The sequence below is a fragment of the Hevea brasiliensis genome, chromosome 1 (assembly GCF_030052815.1).
Source record: "Hevea brasiliensis isolate MT/VB/25A 57/8 chromosome 1, ASM3005281v1, whole genome shotgun sequence".
NCBI lineage: Eukaryota > Viridiplantae > Streptophyta > Magnoliopsida > Malpighiales > Euphorbiaceae > Hevea > Hevea brasiliensis.
The window spans coordinates 67190249-67202477 of record NC_079493.1 but is presented as its reverse complement, the minus strand read 5'-3'; positions in this window follow the sequence as shown (position 1 = coordinate 67202477).

Here is a 12229-nt window from a genome sequence, read left to right as displayed (position 1 = left end):
CTATAGTCCATCCAAACTGGCAAAAAGTGAGCAGACTTGGTCAGTCTGTCAATTATAACCCATACTGCATCATGACTATTCTGTGTCCTCAGAAGTCCCGTAACAAAATCCATAGTTATCCGTTCCAATTTCCACTCTGGTACTGGCAATGGATGTAACAAACCAACTGAAACTTGATGTTCTGCCTTTACTTGCTGACAAGTTAGGCATTTGGAAATAAAATCAGCTATATCCCTCTTCATACCCATCCACCAGCAATGCTCTTTCAGCTCTCTGTACATTTTAGTTCCACCAGGGTGCATAGCAAAAGGAGACTCATGTGCTTCCTTCATAATGATCTGTCTCAATTCTACATCATTAGGAATGCACATTCTGCCCTGATGTAGTAATAAACCATCATTTCTCACAGAGAATTCAAGTTTCTTGCCTTGCTGGACTTCTTTCAGTAGCTTCTGATATTCATCATCATTTTGAGTAGCCATTCTGATCTGATCAATCAACACTGGCTGTACATGCCATGCAACTACTGTCTGTCCCTCATCATCAATCTCTAAACTGGCATGCTGTGCTTTCAATTCATGTACCATGGATAAAGGAGAAACTCTGAAACTTGCCATGGTCTTGTAACTTAAGGCGTCAACCACCACATTTGCTTTTTCTGGCTGATAGTCTATTAAGCAATCATAGTTTTTAATAAGTTCTAACCATCTCCTCTGTCTCAAATTCAATTGATTTTGGGTGCCCAAATACTTCAAGCTCTTATGATCTGTATAAATGTAACATTTCTCCCCATACAAATAGTGTCTCCAGATTTTCAGAGCAAAAACAATAGCTGCTAGCTCCAAATCATGTGTTGGGTAGTTCCTCTCATGCGGTTTCAGCTGGCGTGATGCATAAGCAATGACATTCCGATCTTGCATCAGTACACAGCCTAACCCATTATGAGAAGCATCACTATAAACTGTATATTCTTTACCCGGGGTAGGTAAAGTAAGGACTGGAGCTTTAATCAAACAACTCTTCAACTCATCAAAACTCTGCTGACATTTATCTGTCCACTGAAATTTTACATCTTTTCGAAGCAGCTTGGTCAGTGGAGAAGATAACATAGAAAACCCTTTCACAAATCGATGGTAATATCCAGCTAAACCCAGAAAACTGTGAATTTCTGATATTCCTGGGCGGCTTCCAATTAAGGATAGCTTCTACCTTGCTGGAATCTACCTTGATCCCTTCAGTTGACACAACATGTCCCAAAGAGGAGATTTCTTTTAACCAAAATTCACATTTCAACAATTTGGCGTATAGCTATTTCTCCCTTAGAGTCTACAGTACAATCCACAGATGTCTGTCATGCTCCTTTGCATTCCTCAAATATATCAAAATGTCATCAATAAACACCACCACAAATTGGTCGAGATGTGGTCTGAAGATAGTGTTCATCAGATCCATAAAAGCAGCTGGAGCATTTGTTAACCCTAATGGCATTGCCAGAAACTCATAGTGGCCATACCGAGTTCTGAAAGTAATTTTTGGAATACTCTGTTCTTGCACCTTCAACTGATAATAACCAGATCGCAAATCAATTTTGGAGAATACAGCTGCACCCTTCAACTAATCAAACAGATCATCAATGCGAGGCAATGGATATCTGTTCTTTATTGTCACCTTATTCAACTGCTGGTAGTCAATACATAAGCGGAGAGTACCATCTTTCTTCTTAACAAACAATACTAGTGCTCCCCAAGGTGACACACTAAGGTGGATGAAGCCCTTTACAAGTAGTTCTTGCAAATGTACCTTCAACTCCTTCAACTCTGTTGGTGCCATTCTGTATGGTGTTATGGAGATTGGATCCACACCAGGCAGAATATTAATTTCAAACTGCACTTCTCTTTCCAGAGGTAATCCTAGCAATTCATTAGGAAACACATCTAGAAAGTCATATACTATAGGGATGTCCCTCAATGCTGGACTCCCCACTTGGATGTCTACCACATGTGCCAAGTATGCTTCACACCCCTTTCTGATCATTTTTCTGGCTAATGCAGCCGAAATGATGTTTGATGGCAATAGCTGCCTCTCCCTATGTATTACCACATCACTGTACTGAGGGAGACCAAAAGTGATTGTCTTTGGTCTACAGTCAATCATGGCGTGATACTTGGCTAACCAATCCATGCCCAAGATGATATCATAATCTCTGAAGGGCATTTCAATGAGATCAGATAGAAAAGTATGTCCTTGGATTACCAAAGGACAATCCCTATACATTCTATTAACCCTGACCTCTTGTCCTAGCGGACTCGTTACTAGCACCTCAAAGTCCATTTTTATACATGGAACAGCCATGCAATCAATGATGCTAGCACTCACATAAGAATGGGAAGAACCCGGATCAAATAACACAAACACATCTTAATTAAAGGTTGAGAAGGTACCAGCCACAGCATCAGATGTCTCGGCCTCTTCTCTCTGTCTTATTGTGTAGACTCTGACCGGAGCACTATCTTGCTCTGATTGTTTCACAGTGCCTTGGCTACCTGCTGGGCTACCTCTACCCCTGCCTCTACCTCTGCTGGGTGGTTGTGAACCTCTGGTGACAGGGCTCAGGCCCGACCCTTCTGATGGTAGGAGGTGGTCCAACTCTGCGAGTACTGGTGCAGTCTTTGGCAAAGTGCCCTGTGCCTCTACAGTTATAACAGGCTCCAATAGCCTTGTAGCACACCCCACCATGATTTCTTCCACAAGTTTCACATTAGCGGAGAGGGTAGGAACCTCTGGTACTCTGCTGACCAGATAGAGGAGGTTTTTATCCTGAATATCTTCCCCTACCAGACTTCTTACCACCTTTGCTATGTCCCCCATGGTTCTTCCTCTTTCCAGTAGGACCACTGGAACTCTTTTCTACTGACTTTCCCTCTTTCTCTGTCTTTTCTGATTTCTTTTTCTCTGGGGCTACTTCATATTCAATTCTTTCTAACTCTAGTGCTTGAGAAATAAGTTCAGAAAAGTTAGTATGTTTGAATTCGACCACTTGTAATCTGATACTGGGCTTCAAGCTGGTTTCAAACCTCTTACATCTCTCTTTGCTGGTAGAAAGTAGACTTACTGCATAATGGCTCAGGCGGAAAAATTCCCTTTCATATTCAGCCACTGATTTACTCCCCTGTTTCAGACTTAGGAACTCTTGCAGCTCCTGGTCCACATAAGCATCAGGGACATATTCATTCCATGTTAGCACTGAAGGTTCTACTGCATCGTGGGAATGGTTTTCCACTACCATATGCATCCTCTCAGAGTGAGATACTGAATATTCAAATATGAGCTCCTCTATACAATGTAGCTTCTTGAATACCCTATCCATTCTCTCTAACAACTGTTCTGCCTCTAGAGGATTTACTGTCCCCTTGAACTCAGTAGCCCCATATTTCATTAATTTGTCATACTGCCTAGCAGAAGACCATGGTTGTACCACTGGTGTCTGTAGTGGGACTTAAGTAGGCACATTACCAGCCATCTGTTGAAACATTGCAGCCATCTGCTGAGCGAACTGAGCAGGAAACTGCAGATCGAGGGGTGCTCTTGATCCATCGACATTGTGTAGGGCTGGGGCATCCCCTTGTACCTCAGCCTCTATAGATTGATCGACTAAATGATCACCCTCTTCCATAGTCAATGCGAGGATCTTAGACCTCCTGAACATTTAACACAAGGAGCTTTCCTCCTGTTAGTGCATATTTATAATGTAATGTATTGTATGTATCAAACAACGACTTTGAGTAGTTGTACTATGAAGAAAGAATATTCAATTTACAGGTGAAAATAGAATTTTAAAAACTAGCTCTGATACTACTTAAACATGTCACACCCTACCCCTCTGTAAGGCATAACATGATCCTGTAGTATACCTAATGAATTATCAACTTCGTCTACTAACAACCCATTAAATACACTATAAGGGATTTTAAAACTTTTCTTACTTCTTTTTACAGTGGTGAGCACTATTTACAGGTGTTAAAAAAATTTTTGAACTGAAGGGAAACAGCTAACACATTTGAATTATTAGGAATTTCTGTAAAAATTTTGGCGGAGTGCCCTCTGTATTTTGAATAAAACAGTTCTTCAAAAACTTGTAAAAATCACTTTCAATATATTTCTCAATCTCAACTCCAACATTTAATCAACACAATATGTTTCTCCACTCAAATCCACAATAATTTTTCAATATTTCCAAAGGCTAAGATAAAAGAAATATAGTACAAATTTTACAAGCCAAAATAACTCATAATTTATTTTACAACTTCAATGTACAATTTTAATTTACAACTGCTCAAAACCAAAAACATTATATACATACAGTGAACATACATTACAATACAAAATGCAGAATATGGTATACTCAATATACCCGATGATCTCTCACTGAAGCACTAGCAGCCTAGTCTGCTGCCCTGTCAGTCTGTCTACCTGCGACAGTAATGAAAAGCTATCTCTGAGACAATGTCTTTAAATCACAATAAATCTCTGCACAACATTAACCAAATACAACTTTAAATCACAAATCATAAGTCATATAAACAGTGGATACTTAAAACCATAGTTAAATTCAAAGACAATGAATGTCATAAAGAATTTAAACTCCATTTCACAATATCACAATAAATCTCAATAATCAAAACATGGTTAAATTCAAAAGACAGTGAATGTCAATAAGAATTTAAACTCCATTTCACAATCTCACAACACATATCAATAAATCACACACAGCTTAATCATGTTCCAAATTACAATTCGTCCCAAAAGCCGATGGCTAATGAGGAATTCAATTCGTCCCAAAAGCCGATGGCTAATGAGGAATAACATAGCTAGCTAGCAAAAATATGAGTACTCATTCTATTCGTCCTCAACACTTCAGTTAGAGAGGGAATTCAATTCGTCTCACTAGACAAGCTAGCGAGGAATTCAATCAATATACATGATAGCTGTGGTTTCAAACCATTTACAATACTCTTCAATCAATAAGTATCCATCAAATATCATTTAAACAATTTCTCACAGTTTCAAACCATTTACAATGCTTTTCAAGCAATAAGTATCCATTCAAATACATTTTCACAATTTAAAACAATAATATACGAGTAGTCATAATTTATTTCAATTGAAAAATTCAAAAGAAATAACTGTTGTGCACAAATCTCTGATAACTGTCGCTTGGCTCTGACTCAGTGTTTCCTTCCCCTTCCCTGAGTCTTTGCTAACTGAAACACACAATTTGAAGTGTTTCAGTACTCATTTAAACTGTCTCTAACAATAAGGTTCAATAATTAATTTATTGAATTCTATTATTTCCTTAGTCAACCTAAGATGTCGACCCTCGATGCATTCTAGGTGAATTAGGTATTAATGTTATCAATGTATAATATTTAATAGCCTTTTTGTATTGTTACATATTACTAAATTCATTTCTATATATATTGCGTTTTATTACAATTTGTCGAATTCCGGTATACTAATTTGACCTAGCTGGATGACCTAGTTTTCTTAGTTTTCGGGTTTCGGTCAAAACTACAAACTTGTAGATCTATGTCTTATTGCACCCAGGGCAAAATTTCAGGTCATTCTGAGTTTACTAGACCAAGTTATGGTCATTTTACCATTGCTGGTCAAAATGCATCAAATTGGTCACTTTAGGTCATTTTTAGGTCACTTTTGGTTTAGCTAGTTTTTGGACCCGAATTTATGCAAGTTATTTGACTTGCTTATGGTCATTTCTGGGTGTTGATGTCTTCATAAGAGTTGTAGATATATGTCTTAACTATTCATGGTAAAAATTTCAGGTCAATTGGACCTGTTTTGAGTGAGTTATGGCCAAAACACTAACTGCTACCCAAATGGTCAATTTTCAGGCCTTAAATGCACTAATCCAGATTTGGTCATTTTTCAAGTTACCTTCCAAGCAGAATTTTGGTAAGCTTGATTCATGAAAGTTGGCACATTTTGTGCCTAGTTTCACCTCCAATTGGTCTCATTCCAATTGGAGCTACACACTTAAGGTTCTAAGCCAAAATACACACTGCCCTATTGCACCTTGTTCATCACTCATCAAAGGACACATTTAACACTTACCAAGTTACACATTCATGCCATTTCTGTTTCGTACCATAACATAAACACATTTCACAACACATTTTTGGTCACTTTGGCAGCTTATAACCACACTCAATATGCACATTATAGTCCAGAATTTTCCAAGTTCAAATTACAACAATTTAACCACATAACCTAGCTCATTTACATGTCCAAACTCAAACCTTTATACACATGTACAAGCTGCCATAACAAGCACCATAATTCAACCATATAATTCCATAAACCAACCCATGAAATAACATATTTTGGTTCACAATTCAAGCTGCCGATTCATACATCTCTCTCAATTAATTTCCAAGCTTCCAAAATCAAGTGTACTGTAACACCCCTCACCCGTCTACAGTATAGCCGAGCAAGGCGTGCTACATGGCTTGCCGGAACACCTAGTCTGTGATTAAGAAGTCTTTTATGTAATATTCATATCATGCTGATACTATTGTCATATTTTGATAAAATCAGTGTTTCAAGATTGGTAATAAAAATTTGGCAAGGTGCCGTCTATATTTAGGACAAACTGTCCTTCCAAACCTATTGAAAACAGTTTAACATGATGATATCAAAATCTCAAATATTTCACAGTCTCTATTTCTCAGTAAAGTCAATAGACTTTTACAGTCATTAAACAGTTCTATAATACAATCCATAATAATTTAAATATATACAGAAAATCTCCATGTTATTTAATATGTACAAAATATTACAAACTTTAGAGCTTTCATAACATTATAAAATACAGGGCTGAATTTCAAATATACAACAAAAGTACAAAATACAAGATATCCTAAGTCCTACCATGTATGTAATGCAGTGCAGATGACTCTGGACTCCTGTGCAGATCTGATGTCTCACCCGGTCGTAGGTCTGCTGGGCTCCCCAGCTGTATCTCCAATACCTACGCGTTACAAAAGCAACGCGCTAAGCAATTTTGCTTAGTGGTGCGAAATATAAAGAAATATACACTAAAATAAAGTAAACAAAGTGTTTACAAATTTTTATTGGTGCTGTGTGTCAGTAGACTGGATTTAGGTATTTGAATTTAATAGTACTTGAATTACTGCCCGTGTAGCCTATATCTCGACGGCATCGGATAAACGGATATACTAGCACTGGGTACCTAGTACCTCGGGCCGTCACACCATCGGTCACAAAGTGTCTCCCGGTTTGCAAATAGCGTGGCTAAAAAGCCATATAGTCAATCTGGCGATAAGCCAAGAATAAATACACAATATGTATAGCCATAGGCTATTAAAGTCACAGTGCGGCATAATAAGCCGTAAAAACACAGTATGGCATGAAGCCATTTACAGAACAGCTGTCAGAATCCTATTGGCATGCCAACCTATCCATACTATTCAACTAGGCAAACTAGGGCACATTATAAATTAATTGTTTAATTCTTCAATCTTTGGAGTTTACTAACTATTATATAATTCACAAGTCAATGCATATGTTGACCTTTTTAGGTAATATGGATAAGTTGTTTCTAGCATCAATATGTCACAATTTATATCTCAATATGCTGCCAATATAGTGCATTTTACTATTTTTACAAGTTGGCATTCATTGCCAAAATGCTTCAAGCATCATTGTACGCAAATTGTCAAATTCTCAATTTTTGTGTGCTAGATTGGTCTAGCTTAAAGTCCTATTTCCCTTTATTTTTAGCTTCTGGTCAAAGAAGCAAAATTGTAGCTCTATGTCTTACTGCATGCGGGGCAAAATTTCAGATCATTCCGAGTTGTGTAGACCAAGATATGGTCAATTTGCTAAAGCTGGACAGACTGCACTTTTTGTGCAAAATTTGGTAAATTTTTAGGTCACTTTTGGTTCGGCAGTTTTTGTACCTGAACTTGTGCAAGCCATTTGAATTGGTTCTGGCCATTTCTGGGCTTGCGTGTCTTCATAAGACTTGTAGATATAGGTCTTAACTATTCATGGTCAAAATTTCAGGTCAATTGGACCTGTTTTGAGTGAGTTATGGCCTAAACACTAACTGCTGCCCAAATGGTCAGTTTTCAGGCCTTAAATGCACTAATCCGGATTTGGTCACTTTTTAAGGTCAGTTTCTAGCCAGAATTTTGGCAACATTTCTATATGAAAGTTGGCCTATTTGGTGTCTAGTTTCACCGCATATTGGCCTCATACCAATTGGGTTCACACTTTGGCACTTATGGCCTAAATTAGGTGCTGCCTCCAATACACAACCTGCACAAAGCACATACACTCCCAATTTGATGTTCCTTCTCCTCTTCATTACTACAATATTCAATCAACAACACTTCCATACATATATTGTATACAATTCCAGCAAAAATTCTGGGTAGAATACTCAAGTCCACAAGGCACACAATACACCATTAAACTTCAATATTTACATCCACCCAAATTCAACATACTTCAATGTTAATATTACACATATACTTCAACATATTCATACTTCAATATCACTTACACTTGCTGCCCACAATTTAACATTAACATATATCATTAATAACCACATGTTCACACACAATTTCATGCTATTAGGGGCTGCCAAACATGGAAGTTTGCTCAAGGCATCAAGGTTCCATTTCACACCTTTAATCTAAATACTACATGCACATACTTATGCACAAACTTACTACAACTTTCATTTGAATTAATTAACCTTCATTTTCATTCATTAGAAGTAAAAATAACTCAAGCTCAACAAGGGTTCATGGCTGCCAAAAATGGACAAGTCCATTTCTCACTATTTCTTTTATTTCTCTTCACCAAAACACTCACCTCAACCTAAACACAAGCTTTACTAAAGCAAGGGAGGGATTTTGGACACTTACCACTTTTGGAGCTTATCAAAACTTCACCAAATCTCTTCCTTTTTGTTCTCTATAATCTGCCCAAGAGGTGTGGACCAAGTTTAATGAAAGAATTTATGTAACACCCCTCACCCGACTATAGTGTAGCCGAGCAAAGCGTGCTACATTCAGTGCTGGAGCACCCTAACTTACCTTACTTTATTTCTTTAAAAAAATTTTTCTCGTTATATTTAATATCGATTATTTTTTGACGGAGAAACTAACGGAGTTTCCCCTATTTTATTATCGTTTGACGTGTTTTACTACTCACCTGTTTGAAAATTTCAATAATATTTTACAATAAAAATCTCATCAATGAGCACCCTAACTTACCTTACTTTATTTCTTTAAAAATTTTGTTCTCGTTATATTTAATATCGATTATTTTTTGACGGAGAAACTAACGGAGTTTCCCCTATTTTATTATCGTTTGATGTGTTTTACTATTCACCTGTTTGAAAATTTCAATAATATTTTATAATAAAAATCTCTTCAATTATTTTCATAACCATCTCATAATTCACATCCCATTCATATATCTCAATTTTATATTCATTTCCATGCATTATCTATATATTTCAAATCTGTCTTTAAATCCATACAATCTCATTCATGCTCAAATCACATAAGTAAAATTTTCAAATTTCATTAATTTACATAATTTCATAATTTACATGATATATAAATTAATTACATACGAAAAAGCTAATTTATTAATTTACATCATATTCCTATTAATTACCTGTTCATAATATACATTACAATACAATATCTAAGCATTTTATACAAAATATAAAATATAATCTATATGGGCCCTATCTACATGCATTGCTGAGGAGGTGACAACCTTGAATACTTCAGACACTTATGCAGATTAGAACTCTCAAAATTCCTAGTCAAACGTCCATTGGGTTCTAGCTTCAGTACCTGCGCGAAGGAAACAATTCCATCGCGCTAAGCATTGCTGCTTAGTGGTGCAATAATATAACAAGGAAATAATATACAAATAAAGATACAAATAAAATATAATTCAAATAATTAAGATTTGTTTATACTTTACATGCGGTTTCTAAAATTTAATAAGTTTTATCCTAATTTAGTGTTCTTTGGAAGTATTTATTTCGTCAATGTACAGTAATAATGTACATAGAAAAATGATCTAAAAATAATAAATTTATGCTTATATTATTATGTAAGTCACATTTGCAATATTTATGTATGTTATAATTTTCTTTGCTAATATTTTAGCATTTTCTCAATACTTTCTAGGTTGTCTCAGTTTATTTCATAATAAGTAAATTTTAATATCGGTCCAGTTTATTTCGATTCTTTCTAATAAATAACTATTCTAATTTATTTTAGGTCATCTTACTCATTTATTTAATTTCTAATATTTTTAATTACTAAGATTCTTAACTTATTTCAATAAATTTCACTGCCCAAGTAACCTATGACAGGCTGACTAAACTGGATAACGGGTCGTTGGCACCGAACACCGCGGTGTCTCGGGCAAATCATACCATGGGGCCTTGAGCGTCAACCACGTATGCAGTCAGTATGGCTAAAAAGCCATGATAACACATAATCGGGCATAAAAGCCATGAATGTTAGCATAAAGCCATGAATGCGGGCATAAAGCCATGAATACGGGCACAAAGCCATGAATGCGGGCATAAAGCCTTTCGCAGTACTGCTAAAATAATACCCTATTGGCATGCCAAACTATCCAATCTGACACTCATGTCTAGGCAATACAAGGGCACATAATATCATTAAATATTAATATATTGTATTTTATGACTTCATTATTTCATGATAAATTTCATAATTTATACATTTATCATAATATTCATACATTCCTTACATCATTCATATTGATCACAATTCATAACAATGGTGTTCATATACCATTGTACTCAAAACGTTCTTCCTTTCCCTTATAAAGAAAACTAATGTTCCATTCATATTTTCATGTGATTCATTTATTCATTACAATATTTATATGGATTCATAACTCATACAAGGTGTTATTATTTTATTTGTAATGGAAACAAAGATCTTAATGTAAACCTCGTCCCATTTATACTCAACAATCCATCTAGGTTAATTTTATTTCATATTCAAGTGGTATCACTCATGTTTTATTAGATCTACTAGTAATGGGAATACAAATTTTAACTATATACTCACATAACTTAAATGTTCATTAAGCCATTTAGGTGAATTACTATTCCTATTCCAAGTAATCCATGAATGTTTCATGGATTCCAAATTTCATACCTTAATTTCCTCTACCAATTTAGTTATTATACTTTGTGTCTTTGTATTACTATTCACTCAAATTATTGACTTTTTAATACATAATAAATTTATTGAACCTAAGTTCTCCAAGATACCACATTTGCATTCAAAATTTGTTGGTATTGGTTGCCAATACCATTTCCAAGCTTAATGTTAATTGAGCAGAATTTTCAGTTTTCATGCTTTGTATTTACTGTTCCATTGGTCATTTTTGCAGTGGGAATTTGGCAAAATGATCAACATGAAAGTTGTTCCTTATTTTGTCTAGTTGAAATTCTTTTTTTGAATCACTCCATTTGGAGTTTTTTAGCTCAAGTTATGGTCATTTTACCATAACTGGCCGGAGTGACCTGTACCAAAATTTTCTGGGCAATTTGGTTCTGCCAGATTTGGTGACCTAAGTTTGGTTGGAAATTTGACTAAGTTATGGTCAGAATTTGGATTTGTGTTCTTCATGAAAGTTGTTGGTATATATCTCAGCTTGTTTTTGGTAAAATTTCAGGTCAATTGGACCTTTCTACACTGAGTTATGGCCAAATGACCAAACACTGTTTATTTGGTCATTTTGCCCGGGAAAAATTTTGGTCCACTTGGTTTGGTTTTCTAGGCATAGTCTCTCCACAAAAGTTGTGCCATTATGTGTCTAGTTTCATGGCCAATTGGCTTTGCACCAATTGAACCTCTACAATTCAAGTTATTGCTGCCCAAACCTGCTAGACTCATGCCCAGTCCTGCAGGTCACCAAGGGCAGCCCATTCACTCAATTTCCTCATGTCACTCATTTCTAGACCAGAAATGGGCCTCCACCTATTAATTTATACATGTAACTTCATTAAATCAAAGCATGCTTAATCATTTTTCCTCTAAAATTTATAGCTCATGCAATATACATTTTACTAGAATGAATAGTGCACTCAGTGCACAATCAGCATGCAGAA